Source organism: Cupressus sempervirens, chromosome 4, assembly GCF_028749045.1.
Source record: "Cupressus sempervirens isolate cs-2001-9-10 chromosome 4, ASM2874904v1, whole genome shotgun sequence".
Classification (NCBI taxonomy): Eukaryota; Viridiplantae; Streptophyta; class Pinopsida; order Cupressales; family Cupressaceae; genus Cupressus; species Cupressus sempervirens.
The window spans coordinates 826,649,092-826,654,323 of record NC_143121.1 but is presented as its reverse complement, the minus strand read 5'-3'; the positions used below and the strand labels follow the sequence as shown (position 1 = coordinate 826,654,323).

The window sequence follows — 5,232 nt, the reverse complement described above, 5'->3', positions numbered from 1 at the left end:
GGGTCTCAAAACTATGGAAGTTTGCGGATTGAGATCTTACTCCATTAGAAACTAGCACTCATTTTTTTTAAAATAGGTGCTTGTATTGGGCTTGGATGCATGATGCAAATCTCAAGAAATTGGCACCCATTTTTAAAAAATTAGGTGCCTGCTTTTAAAAAATTTATTTTTAGTTTTTTTGAAAATGGGCACCTGATTTTTGAAAAACCAGATGCACATTTTCATAAAATTAATATTTTTAGGGGTGGGGATGGGATTTAAAATGCATTTTAAAATATTGATTTTACTTCTTAAAAATGAGCACTCATTTTTTGAAATTCAAATAATGGGCGTCCATTTCTTACAACATAGAGTGGTATTTTTTTTCTCCAGTTTCATATTTTGGTTTTGGATAGGCTTGGTGGGATGAAGCCTATGCCTTGACATCTCATGATTTGGCTAAGGCATTGAGCTGGCAAATTTGGACCTTTACGTAATTATTAGAGGGGCCTCTAGATCAATTTTTACGATGAAACGAAAACCCATTAGTTTTCTCATTGTCTCGATTTCTGAAATATAAATTTTATAGTGTTATGCTTTTATTTATTATTTTTTGCATTATTTTTTAATCAAAGGTAGTACCTAAATGTAAAATAGTGAAGTTCACTAAAACTATAACAAATTTTTAAATATATGATTTTTCTTAAATTAATTTATATGTCATCAATCTACATACAATTCTTTTGAAGTTCTAAAAAAAAAGAAATTTTTGAAAAAAGTGAAACATTGATCAAATTATGGTGTCTATACATGAGAGATTTTAAAATTATCTTTATAGCTAATTAAAAATTAATAAAAATTAAATTATTTAATTTTTAAAAAAAAAAAAAATAGTCTCATCATTTTTGATGTGTTAGGTAACTTCCCTTAAAAGGATTTAGAAAAATTCATTTATTTGTCTCAAATTATGGTGTTTGTACACAAGTGTGGCATGGTTTTGAACTAAACATTTTGAAAAAGTGGGGTTTAAAGATCCATACCAAAAAACATTCTATCATATGGGTATACAAATAAATTACATATTCAAAAATAGACCTGAAGAACTACAATTTTTATTACTAAAGTTTTCTGACATTCAATCTGTAAATGCCTCAAATTTTGACATCAATTGACGAGAAATTCAAAAAAATAGAAATAACACTTCCACTTTTTGCCTAAAAGTGAGACCCAACTTCTGGGACTTACCTCTTAATAGGACTAGTTAGAAGACTTAGGATAGTGGGACATAACCTAGGTTAATTAGCTTAATAAATTAAATAATTTATTTAAGTTAATATATGAATAACATTTATTAAATATTAAAATGTTTAGTTAATTGACATGACAATTTTTAAATGTATACATTTTAATTGGACCTCGTTAAAATAATGTGCTTGTCCAATTATCTAAGGAAAAAATTGCACTATGAACTAGCAAGATGTCCCCTTGAAACATGGATAATTTTTTTTTTTAAATGGTATTGATCAATTCTTCAATAAGAAAATAACAAAAATGAAACTGATAGAAAATGGTATAGTTAGATGTCAATGTATATCACTTCGAACCAAATAGGTTAGTACAATTATATCTATGGAGAAAAGTGGGGAAATGAGTCATGATTTGCACACTTTACGATTGGAGAGAAGAGCACAAACAAAGATGTGTTTCTTGATTGCAAACCATCAATTCAAGTGCATCAGAAAATACCATAGACCAACCAACAATGGAGAGTCAATAGCTTTTTGAATCCGCTCTGTGATTTGGTAGTTTAGCATGAAGTTTGGATTTAATTGATAGATTTTGTATAGGATTTTTAGCTAATAGGCTATTATAGGTGAGCATTTCAGCCCAAAAACTGTCCGTAACTTAAAACCACTAACAATTTTTAAAGGTGGTTTGGATAGATTGGATTCTGTATCTTTTAATAAATATATACTCCACTTATCTTTCAATAAATATAGTATCAAACAAAATCAATTATCTGATTTGATTGCAATCTTTTGAGTATCCTTGGTTTCATCTTTTCCACTACCTAAGATTGTTATTAAATAGATTTGAAAAATGCTTGAGGAATAACGGTGAGTGGGACATACATGCAGGAATTGCTCGAAGGGGTCGTTCATGCAACTTCCAAAACTCTTGCCTCGTCCATTAGAAAGATTTTTCAAGCCTTTATCACTCACCACATTCAGGAGGGTGTCAAAGCTTTTCTATTCCATCTTCAGGAGCCTATATTGTTCAGAGCTTTGCAGGTTTGCATCTCTTTGCCTTTTATATTATTGAATCATGTTTTTTTGGTCGTTATCTTTAGCATAGTTTCTAGTGCTATTGTGACTACTTCTAAATGGATTCTAGTCGCCTTTGCAAACACATCAAAGTTGTTTTCCTACCAAAATATACTGACAATCTCCATAGATTTGTTTTATGCTTCTAATAAGTGATTTACTGTTAGGTATAGGATTCAATTGCACCGCCAAGACTACGAGGCTCAATGATAAACATTTTATCTTTGAATAGGCCATTGCTAGCATAGGCTCCTTTGGCAGACACACCTCCAAGCATGCAGTTATCAATGATTCTCAAAGTTTTAAATGACTTGTAATCTTAGTGTTGTTGTACTTCCTTTTTAATTTTTTCAACTTTTGGTCAAATATTTTTACCAACTATATGGCTAAAGTAATCTAAAAGATTTGTTCGTCATATTTTAAGCAGAGCAATGACATTTTCTTCTTAGTTTGATCAATCTACACTTCGACATGTAATGATAATTTATCTCTAATTATAGAGGTTTTCTCCGATTTGGTTTTTAAGAAATCTGCATGTATTTTTGGCAAATGAGTATTAATTAGGAACCTGCAATTTTATCTATATATGCATGTGAAGGATGGCATTATCGTGATGCCTCTTTTTTTCCTATTGCAATCAAAAAACTTGCACAAATCATATATCTTCTTTGTTAAATGATAACATCCCAAAACTTGCACATAAATAGGCATTTGTTGCAAGTCAGGTTTTATCCAAAGCTGCACGATACGTTATGGAGAGGTCTTTAAAATCCAAAGAAAATAATGGTTTAATAATAGTAGCCAAAAATAATATCCATCCTTGCTTCGTGAGTCATGGCGGCCTATTTGAGAAATATATTCAAGTGGAAGCCCAAACCAGAGGTGTATTCCACCATGGCAGAATGATTTGGTTGTCTGAATTTTGTAGCGAGTAATGCCATCCTTTGTGAAACACCGACATATTCCTCACCTGTGCCATTTTTTCTTCGCTCATCTCTGCCCCCTCCCCGCTAAATCCACATTTTCCTGACAGATCAGACAGCCTGCATTCCATCACCAGAAAAAGTTATGCAAATCTTGGGCGCCAAGAAAGTGTTTTCCATCACAGTCCTCACTAAACCCTCCTCGGGCAGCCTGACCTCTATCCAGACTCCACCATGGCACTGAAGTACTCCATCATGTTGCTGTAGTCCTTCCATTCGCTTGCCATTCCAACAGAAGCCCATGCCACAAAGGCCTCTTGCATGCCACGTGCGACCGAAAGGAACTCCACAATCTGCGCTTTGCTTCGTTGGCACTCCATACGTGGTAGGTTCAGCATCAGGTTGAAAGCCATGGAAACATTTCCCTGTTCTTCCCGCTGTGCGGCGGAGAATATGTGGTTTCTGAGATTTTCCAATCAGATTTCTTTGTAATGGAAGGGAATTCCCAGAGAAGCGGCGTAGGTGACGAGTTTCAAACCCGTATTTGATCCCGATGCCACGTTATCATCCCAGAGAACAGTAGTAATGTGAAGTAGATCCAGAGCTTTAGGGCTTTTTTCCGCTAGGGTTTCCATTAATGGCGGCCATTACAGGCCCTCTACTACATTAAAGTCGACAGTGTGGATTTGCTTTGTATTGTTTAAGGCAAAATGCTCCAAAATGCCCTGATTTTTCATGAATTGTTCAAATCTTGTGTAAGGGTAGAGCAGATAGAGCACCTGAAAGGCGCTGTTACTGGTCTGCGTACGAAGCTCCTTCAATGATCTGGTGCCTGCTCTTTCAAAGGCCTCAGGGTGTCTGAAATTGTCAAGACAATAGTACGTCATTCTTTCCTCGTGGCTTCCTATCAGAGACATCCTCCACTGCAGCCAATTCTCCATAACTTTTGCCAAATCCCAAGCTTCTCTCTCCAGCTCTTCGGCCCAAGCTTTCAGAAAATTCTTCAATACAATTTTTCTCTTCTTCACTTCATCTCCAATGTGGCGAGGAAGAAGAATCTGAGGCACCGAAGCTTCACATTGAACAGGAGCTTCTTCAATTCTCATTAAATTAGAGCTCAACAGATTAATTAAGCTCTCAGCATGCTGAAAATTAGTGTCTGTAATGGATGAAAGAATATCACTCTCATTAGGGCAAAACTAAGTGTTTTCACCATGTAAATTTTCATTGAATGGAGTTATAATTGCTTCCGGTTTAGAAAACAACATTTCAGTGCAGTTCTCAGGATTGATTATAGAAGGGGAATTGGGGAATGCAAATGAATTGAACATTCCGAGTGGATTCATTTCTTTGAACGAGCAATTGGACCAGGGATCCCAATAGGCATCCATTGGATTTATAGCAGAGATGAAATTATCGACTTCATTGAAATTTTGGTGACAACTTCTCGTCGCCTTCTTATTGCGAATGTAGCGGTCATAGTAATCGTGTTCTAATGTTTATTTCGAAACTTGTTTAGTGGAGTGTCGGGCTTAAGATACATGGTGCGATATCGTAGACTCTTCTCCTTCCTCCACGTTATTTGTGGACTCCTTTCGTTCATCTGCGTTATTTGTCGTTGGAAAGAAAGCTATAAAACTGCATTTTCCCTCCTATTTTCATGTGAAAAGCAGTACCGATTTTTTTAAAGCTTTGAGCCTTGTACCAATCATGATCAAATTTTGTATATCTCTTTCGATATATATATTATTTCTAAGGGCGCTCTCTAATTTCCAGATGAAATGCACCAAAAACAAAAATTAAATTCAAACATGATTCTTTTTCAGAAACACAATGAAATTTTTTCAAAAATTTTGTTGTTTTCGATCACAAAATATATAAATCATGAAGATCACATGCTGAATTTTTTTTTTTAAATAGCTGTGTTTTCATTTTTTTGAAATTTAGTCAATGGTGCGTCTATTTCTAAATAGGTGTAAATGTTTGTGTTAAGTAGTACTTGGTGA

General features: G+C 34.5%; 1 long non-coding RNA gene across 1 annotated transcript; it reads left to right on the top strand.

The window, feature by feature from the left end:
* Window positions 1-1,721: 1,721 nt before the first annotated feature.
* On the top strand, window positions 1,722-2,726 carry LOC149563934 (uncharacterized). Its single transcript, XR_016363579.1, has 3 exons — window positions 1,722-1,852; window positions 2,118-2,270; window positions 2,471-2,726. It is a non-coding gene; the product is annotated as an uncharacterized LOC149563934 (long non-coding RNA).
* The last annotated feature ends 2,506 nt before the right edge of the window (window positions 2,727-5,232 follow it).